The sequence below is a fragment of the Canis lupus genome, chromosome 36, assembly GCF_011100685.1.
Source record: "Canis lupus familiaris isolate Mischka breed German Shepherd chromosome 36, alternate assembly UU_Cfam_GSD_1.0, whole genome shotgun sequence".
NCBI classification, from domain to species: Eukaryota; Metazoa; Chordata; class Mammalia; order Carnivora; family Canidae; genus Canis; species Canis lupus.
Genome location: NC_049257.1, coordinates 12,461,195 through 12,478,089, shown reverse-complemented (window position 1 = coordinate 12,478,089; position 16,895 = coordinate 12,461,195). Strand labels below are relative to the sequence as shown.

The 16,895-nt window shown below is 37.9% G+C and overlaps 1 protein-coding gene across 1 annotated transcript in view; it reads right to left on the bottom strand.

The window, feature by feature from the left end:
• XIRP2 (xin actin binding repeat containing 2) overlaps positions 1-13,770 on the bottom strand; it is a 74,583-nt gene extending 60,813 nt beyond the window's left edge. The window contains exon 1 of the mRNA XM_038584722.1: positions 13,588-13,770. The gene's annotated coding sequence lies outside the window, so the exon portion shown is untranslated. The remainder of the gene's footprint in view (positions 1-13,587) is intronic.
• Positions 13,771-16,895: the final 3,125 nt, after the last annotated feature.

The window sequence follows — 16,895 nt, the reverse complement described above, 5'->3', positions numbered from 1 at the left end:
CACTAGCTTCCACTCTATGTGTTATTATATCTCCTAAGTGTGGTCATGCAGATAACATGAACCAATACAAGTCAGAGGATAAGAAAGGTTATGAAATTTCTCAAGGCTTAAAGTTGTAAGTGAAAAGGATAGGGCTTGATTCTGATCCACCTAAACCTAAAGCCTTCTGTAAGGATATTTCATTCCTCCTTATAAATCAGATATCTACCACGTTTCCTGAAACAAGGAGAACACAATAAGTCATGAAGGAATGGATAACTACACGTTGAGAGTGAGGCAAAGAAGTTGGCATATCCTACTCATATGACTACAGAGATGAGGAAAAAATTACTAACTCAATGTATGTGATATTCAAAGTGCCAAGACTGAATATTGATGTATATTTGAATACTGATGAATCACCATCTTTTCACCAGTGAGCAATGAAGTTGTACTCTGAAAATGTAAAGTTCATAGAAATCACCCTGGTATATCACATGATAGGGACAGATTGATTCTATTTTCCCCCAAAAAACATTCCTCAGGGATCCCTGGGTGGCGCAGCGGTTTGGTGCCTGCCTTTGGCACAGGGCGCGATCCTGGAGACCCAGGATCGAATCCCACATCGGGCTCCCGGTGCATGGAGCCTGCTTCTCCCTCTGCCTGTGTCTCTGCCTCTCTCTCTGTGACTATCATAAATAAATAAAAATTAAAAAAAAAACATTCCTCATATTTCTCTCTCTTCTATGCAATGTAGGTAAAATCATGAAACTATCACTCAGTTATTTAACATTTTTCATTTCCTTATGCAGCCTCTGAGCAGTGGTCATGGTGCAGCAAACCTTGGTCTGGACCAGTCAGGTGGCAATGATGGGGTCACTCCCTACATCTCTGCTGCCCCGTGGCTGCCTACCACAGGGGCAAGGAGAGGGGTCCTAGATTTCCTCATTGGGATCCATTCCAGAGTTGCTCTGCTAGGTACCTATGCGTTGCTAAGTACTTCTCCTAAATACCTCCACCAAGTACCATTCTTTAAGTGTTAAATAACCCCTAAGAAGAACTGTCGCTATATTGATTTAGTTTGAATATAGATTTTCTTCCTCTTTGAGTATTCCTTCTATTTAAATTGAATCCCGTCCTTTCCTTCTCAGTCTCTATTCCAGAAAATCCCCAAATTTCACATCATTCTGCATTATTCCATGTCTCTGTGAGTTGCTACGTTTTTGATAAAACTTCTTTTCCTCACTCCTTATTTCCTCAAGTACTCCTTCTTTATTCCTACTGCTTTATTATTGCTTTTTCTTTGCCCAAACTCCCTATGACTGTTCCATTTCCAAATGTCCTTCATGCCTGGCTCAGCTACTACTGGGCAGTGCCTTTGTGACAAGAATGCCATCTTCTTTCTGTTGTCGATGTTTTGTTTCGTTTTGTTGGCTGGAACTTGAGAAATGGCAAGCAAATATAATCACTTCTCAACCACAGAGAGAGAGAGAGTCCTCAAACTCGGTCTGTGATTAGCAGCAAACGTTACCTTGGAAAGGCTGTGCAGGAACAGACTAGTTATTTTTTTTTTAATTTTTTTTAAATTTATTTATGATAGTCACAGAGAGAGAGAGAGGCAGAGACACAGGCAGAGGAAGAAGCAGGCTCCATGCACCGGGAGCCCGATGTGGGATTCGATCCCGGGTCTCCAGGATCGCGCCCTGGGCCAAAGGCAGGCGCCAAACCGCTGCGCCACCCAGGGATCCCAGGAACAGACTAGTTAAAACATCCACCAGCACCTCTAAAACCATCAGGACTTCCAGACTACACAAAAGTGACTTTATCCTGGGGTCAAAGCAATTTGTTGATAGATGGAGATGACTCATGCACACTAGCTTAGAGTCTGTCTTTCCTGAAAATGGTCTGCTTCTTTTTTTCTCTCAGAGGCTTTGTAAAAATTCATACAAAGCTAGTTCACGTGCCCTGAACTGTCCTGTTTAGTTCTGAGTATGCTGTTGGGCACTCAACAGGTCAAACATGAGCAACAGTAATATCATGGGAGATGATGACGTTTTCATAATCTGCAAATCTGCAGCTTCGAGAAACATCTCCCTGGTATACCCACCTTTAAGTTGTTTGCATGTAGGCAGAGGCAGGCAGTTTAATTACTTCCCAACTATTATTTTAAATCATTTCTGTGTCAGCTGCATTCTGGATCAGCCAGAGGTTTCTGGATCTGTTTTAAGGAATTCCCTATACTTTACCCTCTTTCCAACTTTCACCCCTCTCCTTAGGTTAGCATGTGACAAAGGATATTAAAAGAAAGTCCAAATCATAAAATTCTGACTCCAACTTAGGCAATTGATGCTGTGGCAGCTTTTCTCCTACTGATCACCCTTTTTCTTTGAGTAGTAAAATATATTTCAGCCTTTTGTCTTCCAGAAATTTGGTCTCTGAATCTATACAAACTCTTTTCAGTGACCTTAAGTCTTTGTCTAAAGTGCTTTTTCTGCCCAAGTCTGCAAACAACAGATCCTTTGATATGTTTTTTTTTCTTTTGAACTTAATGGGTGATAGGCTTGATCAAAGAAGGGAACCCACACTAATTCTACACTTTCTTTACTGAACATTATTTGGAAAACCTAAGCAATGGAGGGAAAAGAGAGAATGCTGAAATAACGTAACATATTGCTCACGACTCTTCTGGAAGTGAATTGACTCTTTCAGAGAATCACGTACTTAGAAAAATTCCACCTAAGAAAATGAACACTGTAAAAAAGATATGGTCTTTAATCATTGGATCTTGAGGAGGAAGACAAAAGGGCTAATGTTCAGTAGAGTGTTAAGAACCCATGTAGGATACCGTCTTTCTTACCAAAGCTATAGGTTCTTCTATTGTGCTCTAAAATGAAAGGTAATCGGCATCTTGTTCAAACATTTGTACTATCCCAGATGCTTTCTGGCTCCTGTCCCCATAATTGTAGGGACACTAGAAAATGCTCTATAGATTTTAAGAGTCTTTTAAATAGGGAAGAGGGGTGTTTATAAGTTAAAGTGTAATAATTTTAAAGTATCAAAACTCGGAATCAGTCAGGTTCTGGGTCATTCTCCCTCTCACCATTAAGGTGCCCTCCATGCCCTTTGCATATAAATGCAGACTGTAACTTCAAAAGAACAAGATGATGTCAGTTTCCTAATGATATGCCTGTACTAGGAACGGCCCAAAGAGTGGACGTAATTTAATAGTCTGCCCTGCTTAAGATACACATGAAGAACATAGTTAGTCAGTCTCATCATCCCTTAATTTATTTATACTTATTTATCTTTACAAATTTGGCACTGGCATTTGTTTCCTTTCTCTCAGATTCAAAACCTAGTCCTGTAAGTGTGCCATCAGTTTATGCTGCTTATTTCACTCCTGTTTTTTAAAGGGTGAAGTGTAAAAATCACCCTTTAAATGTTATTCAGATGAAAAACTTGCTCTTTCCACGCACATTAAGGCAGTGACATCTGTGAACAACAAAGAATTTAATTAAAACTTGCAAACAAAAGTTTTCCTAGACCAATGGTATTTAAACTCAAGTGTAAGATAAGGTGAGAGGAGGAAGGCTGAGGGGAGTGAAATGTAAAAAAGCAATTTAAAATTTAGAAATTGGGCTTCATTGTAAAATTCCACATGAAGCTTTAAAATAGAGTCACTTCCCCACACTATTCCTTTTAGGCACCAAAAGCCTTGGGCAGATGGACAAGTCATTTCAACTTAGTTTGGCCTGTTGCTGTATTAGGACAACTCACCTGGAAGGGGGAACTCAGACTGTAAAGTAAGCATCTCTTTGGTTGTCTTTAAATATTAGTTTTTAAATTTTAGACACAGAATGACAACTGCAGGTTATCACCCACTAGCGAGGAGCTCAGCATCTGTTTCCATCTTTTAATTCTTACGGTGGCCTACATGGGCGTACCTATCATGATTTCAGTCAGAGACTCTGTTAGCTTCATCGACTTACATACATTGTGAACATGGAAGGATGGGTACCACATGGTGGCCAGAAATGTTCCTTATGTGCTCTTCCTTTGGGGTAAGAGGAATATAAAGCATTTCTAAGGACGATGTTTGTGCTTTCTCTAACAAGGAGCAGTGGGATCTATCCTAACATTTTTGTAGAAGTGGCTATTAAATTTTTATTATTATCTGAAGCCAAAATTCTTAGATTTTAAAGAAGCAGATGGACAGTTGAGATGAAGACAACCAACTTCACAGGTATGTAGCATCTGACATCATGACCGATACACGGGAGACCATCAGTAAGCATTTACCAAATGAATTTGTCTTGAAATCACAGTGCACGATTCAATGCCCATCTTTCGATGGTTCCTATTGAGAGATTTTGTTGCTTTCTCTCTCCTACTTCTTTTTAAAGAGTAGAAAACAAGTTCCAAATTCTGCAACAGAAGTTATTTAAGCAGCCCGGAGATGTGAAAGTTGGGATTAAAGCTTCCAGGAGGGAGCAAAAATAAGCTTCTTGCCTGTGAACCTGTGAGTCTCCCACAATGAAATCCAGCTCATCACCAAAAATGCTCCGCAGGACACCGCATGAGCAAGTGAAAATGAGAACGGCACAAAAATGTTTGCTTGGGAAGTGAAACCAGTCAACTTCAGGCTTTCAGCCAAATTAAATTTCTGCCAGAAATTCTCCTGTTATTACATATCTGCAGAAAGCAATTAGTAAAGTATTGTAGCTAAAAAAATTCCAGATACATTCATGTCTCCATCACAGTTCAGTCCAGAAGAAAATAATAGCCTCCCCGCGCAGTGGGCCAAGCACAAGAGTATAGGCAGGACATGCAAACAAAAATGATATACACGCATTTTTCCTTGGAGGACCATCTAATGACAAGTAGTATCCCGTTTGTATTTTGAGAGCTAGGAGGAGGGCCTCAGTAGGTTTTCTGGGGGTCCCAGTGCACTTCTGAACTGGCAGCTTGCCAAGGAAAGCAGATGTGACAGCAAGCCCTAGGTCCCACTCAGCAGCAGCGCAGGGCCTGAGGAAAATGTCATAAACCTCACCAAGCCTGACACTTGCCATTACAGAAAGTATCTCAGAAGAAGGAGGAATTAAAAATGTTGATGCTTCGCAGCACTCTGCGTTGTTCTTTATAAAATCTCAAACCTGAGTACGGAGTTGGTGAGTAGCTTAGACCAGATCGAAGTAACACTCATCTATCATGACCAGTCTCCTGAAAAATTCCTGATGCCCAACCATGTGTCGTCTCCCGGGCTCCATCCCTAGTCTTCTGATTTTGTCTAACCATACATGCTCCATCAGCTCTCGGCTTCATCTCTATTATACCCAGTGCATACCTCTGGTGACTATTTTAGCCCAAATTTTACATTGCCAAGCCTTTTAAAATCCAACATAGCCTTTCTTAAAAAGTATTACCGACACACTTGTTCCCATTCTCATATTTTCCAGTTGTATCTTAGTGTAGAGAACATCTGGATTGTTAGGAATAATGGTGAATGTGATGAGAAGTTAGTATATATGTATTATATATTATTTATAGAGACAGGCAGCCTCGGATAGAAACAAAAATTGTAAGCAACAGGAAAATGTTGAATTGGTTTTTGGTGAGGTGAATTTAGCTCAAGAACGTGTGGACAAATGAAACGGGGGAGGGGGAGTCAAAGAAAGCTGTATTGTTGAAGCTGACAATGGGATTGTGGCTGAATGAGCATTAGGCCTAGCACGGTTCCTTTAAGCTATTCCTGAAGCCTGGAGTCAGGAGCCCTCAACTCCAGGCCTCCAACACTCCTGAATTGTTCTTGGCTTAGTTTGAAATGCACGCCCAAGTCCAGCACGGGCTCCAATCCTATCTTGTTTCTAGTCCTCCTTACTTTTGACCTTGCCATTTATTTTCCTGTTTATAGCTTAGCGTCATCCCTCAAATATGATGCATTGCACCATTCATTGGCTCATGATCTTTCACTCTTTTAGTTTTTAAAGATTTATTTATTTATTAAAGATAAAGAGAGAGAGAGAGCATGCATGAGTGGGAGGATCAGAGGGAGAGAGAATCTCAATCAGACTCCTCCCTGAGCAGGGAGCCCAACACAGGTCTCCATTTCACGACCCTGCGATCATGACCTAAGCTGAAATTGAGAGTTGGATGCTTAACCCACTGTTCCACCCAGGCACCCCAGTCTTTTGTTTTCTTTTCAGGTGTTGGATTCTTCTTTGCCTTTGCTGCTCAGATTCCCTTGATAAAGAGTCTGTTCCCTAAAGCCCCATCTTTTAGTGCCTCTCTCCTGCGTGAGTGTTCTCCTTCCATCTTCACTCAGACACTGCAAGTGGATCCAAGATCCAGAGCCATGAGGCAAACAAAAGCAGAGAGGTGGGTGGGCAGGATGTATTGAGGATGGGAAGATAATGCTGAGGGTCAAGATCAGTTTTAGCAGAAAATAAAGAAAACCATGGTCTATATTTCAAGAGTCTAAGAATTAAGTCAAGGTAATAACAAAGTCCAATAAGTGGCTGGGAGCAGCTCTATCAGAAAGGAGACGGTGTCATTAGGGCTGAAGGTAGTTGAAAAGTTTGATTTCTTGAAGTAATGTGATGTTGACATCGAGAATAACGGGAAGGTTATTAGTTTCAAGAGTAGGAATTATTATAACAGAAAGAAGGCACTTAATAGCTTTCTACAACTCCAGAGAGGACAGAAATTTAATTTGAGCTGAAAAGTGCATCTCTGCAAGGTAAGGATGCCTTTAACAACAGACCAATAACTCAGGTAGCTGATTTTCTCTCTTAAACAGTTTTTGGGGTGGTGGGTTTTTTTTGAATGTTCAGCATCTAGGAAAACTTGGTACTTTATTTTCTTATCTTGCTTTCTAGGAAAGAGATAATGGTTCATATGTTGTACTAGCCTCATGTATTACATAATAATAAGAATGACAGTAATAGCAAGAGCTAATGTGACATTACTTACCAGGTACTATTGTTTTAGTCATTTTATAAATATGAATTTATTTAATCCTCAGAACAAATCTATGAGAAAGATATTAATAGTACCTCCATTTTCAGATGAGGAAACAGACACAGAGATATTAAATAATTTACCTGAAGTCATCCAACTGGTAAGTGTAAGAGCCAAAATTCAAACCCAGGCAGTTTGTTCCAAAGTCTTTGTTCAACTTACTAGGGTTCACCTGAAAGTATTTTCTAATTTCCCAATAAAGTGTTATCTGGGGTTCATTTGGAACCTCTTCTGGCTCTGGGAGATGGTGTTTTGTGATTCTGGTAAACTGAGGGCACTGCATACAACTTAAGGATAATAATAGTTTTAGGGTTAAGGAATTTATTCCAGAGGTCTTTCATAGAAATGAGATTTAAAAAAAAAAAAGGAGGAGGAAAGACAAGGAGAGAGAACATTCTACATCATTTGAGAAATCTTGCTGATTTCACGAACTATCCAGATTGATTAAAATGTAAAGATGATATAAATAATGAAATTTTATACATCAGCTCCTAGAGCTTTAAAAATAAATCTATCCATGGGAGAGCAATCCTGCAGAAAATGTTTATGTTCATTATTATTATTGCTGTTGTTATAAAAATGTAGTTTGGCACTTTCTCAATACAAATGTTCACAAAATATTGTGTCAGGTTCTTCCCACAATGTTATCCAAAGAATAAAAAGAAAAGTCATTCTGGATGATATTGTGGTTACTGGTTTTTGTCTAAAGATCACTCTTTACTTGAACATCCAAAGGCACTTGGAGAGTGTAAAAGAAATGGAGGTGCAGCCCCAGTGGCCCAGCAGTTTAGCGCCGCCTTCAGCCCAGGGTGTGATCCTGGGGACCTGGGATTGAGTCCCATGTCCAGTTCCCTGCGTGGAGCCTGCTTCTCCCTCTGCCTGTGTCTCTGCCTCTGTGTGTGTGTGTGTCTGTCAAGAATAAATAAATAAAATCTTAAAAAAAAAAGAAATGGAAAACAATACAGAGGCACCAGTGACACCATATTTTACAGAAGATAATATACATATACAAATACATATATGTACATATATGTGTGTATGTATACATATACACATATATATGAGCATAATGGAATATAATGGAAAGAAATGGTAATAACATAATATGATGAATAGTCAAGAAGCTGGGATCAGTGGGTTGAAATGGTGAGGTAAATTAAAGAGGTGAACATTGAAGTCTGAGATGATTTACTGCTTCTATTTGAAGGTGGAGTATTAGAAACTATAAATAGTAGTTTTGAGTTGATAACCACAATAACTGGACTGGATCTTTCCAGGAAAAGAAAAAAAAAGGAATCGTAACTTAAATACAAACACCTGCCTTCCTTTCAAATTTCATTTCCCTAAGATTTTATAGAGTAAAAGTGGGGACCATTGTCCAGCTCTGGATGACAGATGGGTGATGCATCCTAAAATTATTCCCACTCCAGAATCAGTCAGTGACTGAAGTGGACATGCACTAATACAGTTCATTCCTAAAAAATATATGTTTTTGAGTCCTCTGGGACTCAGGGGGCTAGCATAGTCTCTACTGGAGAAGGTAGGGTGGTAATGAGATTCTGTGCCCACTCTGAACATCCTGGGATGGTTCTGAAGACAGGAGGGACTGAGCAAGCTGCTGCTTGCCAGCAGTTCTTCCTTTGGCCTCCCCGGCTTTAACCCCTGCGTTCCAATTGAAAACTTGCTGCTGGGCTTCACCCCTGCAGCAAAACAGCAGACTTCCACCCTATACAGCACTCAGGAAAATGGCTTGGGATACAACAGAAGCAGACACAGCAAATTTTAAATAGAGCTTCTAGCTGGAACTGACAACCTTTAATAACATGAATCAACTCACTTTTTTTGTCTCTTTCCCAGAAATATTCCAACTTAGCAATACAACACTTGTGTGGAGAGTCAAAAATTCTAACTTACAAAACATGCACATTAAAAGGTGATCCCTAGCTTTACAAAAAGATTTTTCATTGTTTCCCTGGACAGGGAATTATTTACTGTGTTACCTATGAACCTCAAATTATTTGACAAAAAGTCTTACTAGCTAGATAAGGTAAAGCTAAATTCTTGCTATGACAGTATTGACTAAAAACAAAGTTACCATCAACAACAGAGTAGTGATAAAGGCACCCATAAAGTTATAATGTAATTTAATGGGGAAATGTGACTCTACTTATCAAAATTTAATATAGTTAAAAAACCCTGTCACTTTATATTGTAAATTCTACCTACATTTTATTTCAATGCAATTAAGTTCCTATGGGTTAAATAATTAAGTTAAATGATATTTAAACATTAGTTTATATACAGTCCACATTTACTGGACTTTAAATGAAGAACACTGAGAACATGTTTGGAAACCATTTATAATGCTGGACTTTGCTTGTAAAATTAATGGTGATAGTTTTTTTTGTTTTCAATGTTAGTAACTACCAAGTTAATGCATTTAGAAATACACATGCTGATATATTCAGATTCTTTAGGAAGATGCTATTGGATCTTTTACAAACAGAGAAATTTCCCAGAATAAATTCTTTTAGTATCATATTTATTTTAAATCATGTGTATGCCTGGAGCAATTTGGCAATTAGTTACTTTTGAACAGTCAGATATATCTAAAGTGTTCAGTTCCCCAAGCAGCAGGATATATCCTGCATACAATTAGAAAAATGTAGAAGACAAATCTACTCAAAGGTCTGCCAAAAAGAGCAATGAAAAACCATGTGCCAATGAGAAGACCATGGGGGATGGGGAAAGAGCTCATCTAACACAGAAGATGAGCAAACTGGAATGCTTAGTAAAATTTAAAAAATAAAGCAATCATCATATTTTGAATTTTAACTGAATTGTATGTGGATATCTCCTTTTCCACATTTTTTTTTCACAATTTTAAGAGAATGGGAAATACAAAAGAAAAAGCAACAAAAACCTACTGCTGGAAAAAAAGGACTTTATCAAGGTGTACCTCAAAAATGTATGGCAAGTCATGGGAGTGGAATGGGATTGGGTTGAAGCTTTGTGGAATGACATATAGCATTGAAACACAAGTCAAGAGAGTTAGCTTCTAGTTCTCTGTGTTTAATAAGAGTTACTACTTAATGTTCCTTTGCCTCAGTGTTCTTATCTAGAACTTAAAACTGCCAAACTAAATAGTCACTGAGGTTCTTTGTGTTATCTGTGGAATAAATTCCTCTTATCCTTGGCAATATTTTAAGAAGTACAGTTACTCTACCAGGAATTTGGATTACCTACTGTATTGCTCACTGGCAGATAATTTTTATGCCATCATTTAGGCTCACAAAATGTCATTAAATATAGCCACAGCATCATCTGTTGTATCTAAACTAATGTGAATAATTTGTTGAATTTGCTGATTTTCAACATTTTTAAGAAAATAAAATCTTTGCTCTTTTTGTTGCCTAATTGTTATTGTCCTCTGGATTTTACTAATTTTACTGTACAAGTCAAATACACACAGGTTAGTTAAATTTGTAAGAGATGGAGTCCAATGATGAGGAAAGTAAATCGTATGAAAGTTTTACTCTGGAGTTCACAGGTAGCATTTCAAAGGAGAAGAGATTTTGTGAATATATATGATATAATAAAAAATAAATATTTGGTCTTTGTCCCTGGCTCCTGGCACACAGCTCCTATAACTCTCAGAATCTCTTGATTGGTAGTGTCTTTAGTATACTGATAAGATGATTGCTGGTCTCTTGTGCGGGTTGAGGGGGAATGGAAATGGCTTGAGGATGGGTGTTGACTGCCAGAAAAAAACAACTTAATGATTAAAGAGTTAGGACATTCAACCCACTTCCCACCTTTGAGAGGGGTGAAGGGCTAGAGGTTGAATCCAATAACCAATAGATAGTGATTTAGTCAATCATCCTCTGTAATGAAATCTTGATGAAAGCCCAAAACAAAAGGTTTGGTGAACTTCTAGGACAGTGAACACATTGATGGGCATGGAGCCGAGACAGAGTGTGGAGCTCTGTGCCACTCTCCATTCTCCCTTGTCCTATGCATCTCTTCTATTCAGCTGTACCTAAGTTAGTGGCTGAAATGGGGGCAATCTGTGGGGTCTGTTCTGACTCTGGGAATCAGAATAAAAATTGAATTAAATTGTATACGCAGTTGGTGTTGGAGAATTGGAGAATTGGTTGGTGCCAGAAAACACCACACATTTGTTGTCAGGAAACAACAACAACAATACAACATATCACACCATCATATAAAGATCATGAGTCTATATGGCATAAATCAGTGTTCTAAAAAAGTTTTCCGAATCAGAAAGAGCTGAAGTTACCCACCATTCTGTGAGGAATGAGCCTGTAATTTGAATGAGGAAGTGTCTGCTTCAGAAGCAAAACAAACAAACAAAAAACAAATTAGAATTTAATTAAATTTCAAACTGTAACTTGAATGCTCTCAAAATAGGAGATAGGAAGCAAATAAAAAGGACAATGTAATGTCAATTAAGTACTGTCCCCCAAAGATTGTTCAATCAAAAATGTTGGAATTACACTACCAGGCACTTATTAATTGTCTGCTCTGCTCTATAAATTACTGAATCTAGACATGACTCTTGCTATGAAACAGGTCTTATAAAACAGTCACTCAGTGGGGTACCTGGGTGGCTCAGTGGTTGAGCGTCTGCCTTGGGCTCAGGGTGTGATCCTGGGGTCCTGGGATCGAGTCCCACATCAGGCATGATCCTGGCATGGATCGAGTCCCTCATTGGGCTCCCCACAGGGAGCCTGCTTCTCCGTCTGCCTATGTCTCTGCCTCTCTCTGTGTGTCTCATGAATAAATAAATAAAATCTTAAAAAAAAAAAAAAAGGTCTCTCAGTGACCAGGGTTGTGTGTCTGTGTGTAGAAAAGACAGAGCAGAGAGGAAATAGTTCCCAGGATCAAGCTTAGTAGGAGAGTCCAACCCCAAATCCCCTCATCATAAGCAATATTTTACCAAAGGAATAAAAAGAATACTGACGTGTATTAGGTGTTCAATTGGTAAATGTGAGAGACAGAACAGGGATGCTGGCCGACTACTGACAGCCATCAATGGTAGACAACTACAAATGACCTCTGAACTCTGTGGGCTTTTTACCCAAAAATAAACCAGAGGAAAGGCAACCAACCCTCTCTTCCTCTATAATCACAGAAGACTTGAGGCCTGGGCTAACATTTTTACATGAACATCTTTTGAATTAAAGCCCTCTGCGATCATTAAAGAATGTCTACTTTTATTTTTCAAGTGGTTGAAGGAAGCTGTGTCTTAAAGATGCCCAACACCGGATGAAAGCAGAAACATTCACTCCAAACTCTGGACTACATTTTCCCCAAACAGCTGGCACTTTGCCATATTTGCAGACATCCGAAATGCTGACTCTAAAAAAATGGGACTAGTTGTTCATTTACATATTAATAGTAAGAAGGTAAAATATTCAAAGACTAGGCAGAGAGGTAGAGAAATATTTAAGCATAGAATTCAAGACTCCTTCATTCCTGATCCAATATTTTGCCACTGAATGGTAGTATCTTTAAAGCTCAAAACAGGTGCTCTTTCATATTAAAATTCATGGCTCTGAATGTAGCTGAGGTAAATATTTTACTCGTCCTTTGGCACTTGCACATGAAATTTTAAAATAATTTAAACAACCTACAGCTCGTCAGTGACCAAATGGAGCTCTGGTAAAAATAAATATCTTTCAGTTCAGCACCAGCTGGCTATATTTAAACCCTGTATTATGTAATCTTAAAGTGTCCTTGCTTTTAGTTGGTGTCTTAAGATATTCTGTTATAATGCCTGTCCCAAATTGCTTCAGTCTCTAACATCTAAACACTTAAGGCACAACAGGACCAAATTAAAGTGTTCACAGGCAATCGAAGACAGAAAAAAATCCATTTGAAACAGTATATAGGCCATGATACCTTTAAAGTAAAATCTCAGTCTTCTCTCTTTAAGTTTGTAGTTACTATAATTAGGACTGGCAGATCCAACTGGCAGTGCTTTTCTTAATTCTGCAAAACATCTAAGAACCTGATTCTTTAATCCTTACTCCAGTAATACTCCCAAAGGAGAGGAGACTGTGGCTGGGGCAAGATGTACAAAATCAAACTCAGGCTGGAGAAAGAATAATTCTCAATACATTCCTCTGAGCAAGCTGCAACAGTTGAAGATATTTTAAATTCTTCCCCCCTCCCCGAATTCAAAGTAACACAATTTATATTTTTTAGCAAATTCATTGTATATTTTATTAATTTATGGTCATAGATACACTAATTTTTTTAGTTTTCTTGTTTAGCTCTAGGTTGAAGTATAATTTTCACTCATGACTTTTTAGCTTTAAGTTTGATTCATTATTCTTCAACACTAAATATGAAACACTCTAACCTTTTGGCAGAGATTAATATATGAAGCCTTACACTTAATAAATAAAGTTGTGCTAAATATTGTCATAAAAACAAAATCTGACCAGATATTTTCTTTTATAACAATTGCAATTTGACCAATGGTCTTCATCAATCTCAAGCAATCAGTAAGAACATATCACAACCCAGGAAGTGGGTAGGTATCAATGACTATATCACACATACCTTTTGTAATAGTTAGACCAAACTCCAAGTTTGTGAAAATATCTTATATCTTTACAGTCCTTCACAGACGAGCTTCCTCCCTTGTTTTGTGGACAGCAAATTTCCCAGTCCCCTGAAAGCAATCGGGAAGTGGAGGCCGGCTCCACTGAAGGGTCTATCAAGCAAGTAGATGGGACGGCTGAATTTATTTTAGCCCTGCGTCTAAAGGATGCAACTTGGCACCTATTTTTAGGAACTGAGCTCTGTATAGGTGGGGCCTGAGTCAACTACTCTTTTCAGAAGTGTGTCTCTGAGGGCACTCTGCCTCATAGTGCCCTCAGTAATGTATGCATGGCTTTAACACATGTGCAGTCAATCAAACCCCTTTTTGCAGCCACAACCATCAAGCTAATTCTCAACTTCGAAACAAAGCCTAAACAATAGCACCGATAAGGAAAAGGAAGTATTAAAGGCTTTAAATCATTCCCATTTTTTAATAACTTCAATCTTTTAAGAATCAAAAATATGAAGATAAATCATGTGGAAGAAATTCTAAATGTATTCCGGTAGAATTCGGATCCTCAGGAAGAGGTAGCATTATTTTTACTTAGAACATGTTCTTAGGTATGGAACATGTTTCTGTGCTTTCTGAGGCTTCACATACAAGGCAAAACGCTATTGTAGTGTTGGTATAAGTAAAGAAAGTGCTCTTTGGTTAAGAAAGTGAGGAAAGAAGGGGTAAGAAGGAGTTCTAGCATAAATCATTTGGCATGGGGAAGAGCAGTCAGGGAAAGGAGTCACCTCACATGCTCCTGAGATAATAATATTAAATGTCCTTTGCTGCCACCCTACTTACTCAGCATGACCTGACCTGGAAGAAAGTAGAACTCACCAAGAATTGCTATTTAGCTCCACAATGCCAAGACCTAACACATCCTAAATAAATATAAAACCACCAGCTTCCCCTATGTTTCCTCTCCCCTCGTATTTTCCTTGTGTAGTGTTACGTATGTGTATACTAATGGCCTCACAGCAAATGCAAATAAAGAGGAAATTACCCTTTGACTGAAGGGAAACACTTGACATATGTATATACTGTTTATTTTGTACAGAATGTTTACAAGTGAGCTATCTCCCGTATCATTTACTAAGAAAGACCAGATATACCTTATAATTTTTCACGTACAATATTGATTTCTATTAAAAGTAGGCCAAGGAGTGATATCCCTGCTGATTAACTCCAAGAAAAGCCTTCTAAAATGGTGTTCGTGTATACTCTCCCCAAGATCTTGGAGGGCCAGGAGCCAGTCTAATCTCCTTATTTTAAAGTTGTGCTCTGCTTGTGTGGTAGCCACTAGCCACACGTGGCCATTTACATTTTAATTGATTCCAATTAAATAAAATTAAAAATCCAGTCCTCATTGTGGCATTTGAAGCCACATTTGAAGTACTCAATCACCATATGTGACTAGGGGTTATGCATCCGTACATATATAGCACTTTTCTATTATTACAGAAAATTCCAGAGACAATGCTGATTTAGACCACAGGATTTCAGCACAGCTTTCCTGGTAACTAAACTCTGTGACCTGGCAAGTTTCCTATGCTGTGAAAGCTTCACTTTACTCATCTGTGATTACACATGACTAAGTCTATCTACTTTAAATGGTTGCTGTGAAGATTAAATAAAATACTATGTATGGGCGCCTGGGAGGCTCAGTCCCTTAAGCATCTGCCTTCAGTTCTGGGTCTGGTAGTGATCTCAGGATTTTAGGATCCAGCCCCGCTCTGCAGGGAGCTGGCTTCTCCCTCTCCCTCTGCTGCTCTCTGTTGTTTGTGCTCATTTTTGCTCTTTCTCTATCTCAAATAAGTAAAATCTTAAAAAAAAAAAATATATATATATAATATTCATTTCAGTCTAAATGTAGGACAAAATATTTATTTAAAAATGATTATTGTTGGATTACTTTGCTATATATTTAAAATGGCACTAGGTCAAAAATAAAATAAAACAAGATAAAATAAAAATATAAAATGGCACTAGATCTAAAATCACAATAGTTCGACTGCAGTTGAGGAGACGGCTCTTACAATGTGTATGCAGTCAGCTTCACGCTCACTTTTGCATACAGATGCTAATGATGCTTATGGTGGTTTTATTCTTCCCATATATTATTAATTACTCAAAGACATAACTGATAGCTTCATTTTTTCTTCTTATTCAAAACAGCCTGCTTTCTCATCTCATTGCACTGTGTGTTAGATTTCTTCAACTGGTTCTTTAATTTTACTTAGGTTAACCTTTCTTCAAACCTCCTGTTGTTACCCTTTTAGGAAAGAAATATATTTGATTTAAATACATATAGATAAATAAAATCGTATTTTCATATTTTTCTCATTACACATTTTCCGATGCTTATAATCATCAAAAACTTCAATGATTATACATTGTTAAGAGGAAAAAAAATGGATAGGAAAAGAAAACTTGGTGAAACATCATAATATAGTTGGTAACGGATTAAGAGCAATAAGCGTCAGGATATATGCGCTATAGTAGCTTGCATGAATTAATTAACTTAAAATAAAGCAAAAACTTGTAGTTATAGAATTAATTAGCTATCATACAATTTGGTTTACTCATTTTAGTCCTGAAGACAATGAAAATATCAGCACTTAGATTCTTTCCATTTATTATTTTAGTTGTTTCAGACACTGATTTTCATTCTTCATTTGAAAACAATCTAATAAATTGTTATAAAATTACTATGAAAGTAAGATGGATGGATAGGTGGGTAGGTGGATGGATAAATGGGTAAATGGATTATGAGATAGATATATAGGTAGATATATAGATGATAGACAGGTAGAAAGATTTATAAGGTGATTCCTTGTATCAAAAATCTTAGAAAGTTGAAGTGGAAAATTTTGCTCTCCCCCCAATACACAAATATATGTTAAATTATCTTCACAGTGACTGGTACCTATTAAAACCTGTATTGTACTCAACTGAAACCTATGTAAATAAGACTGTTGCTTCTGGTGAAATGAGTAGCTAGCATCAAACCAATGTTCCCACTGAAAGCAATTTAAAAAGCTGGATCAATTACAAATATATATATATATATATATATATTTGATATATATCAATTATATATATAATATCATCAGGGATCAATAAAGGCAAAAACTTTCCAAATGTGAGCTGAGGATCTGAGGTGACACTGGAAGTTATTTGTTGATTCTGGGTGTAGCCAGATGCCGAGAATCCATGCTGAGCCCAGGAAGAGCACTGCTGCAGGGGAACAGGAAAACACAACTTTTGACAATTT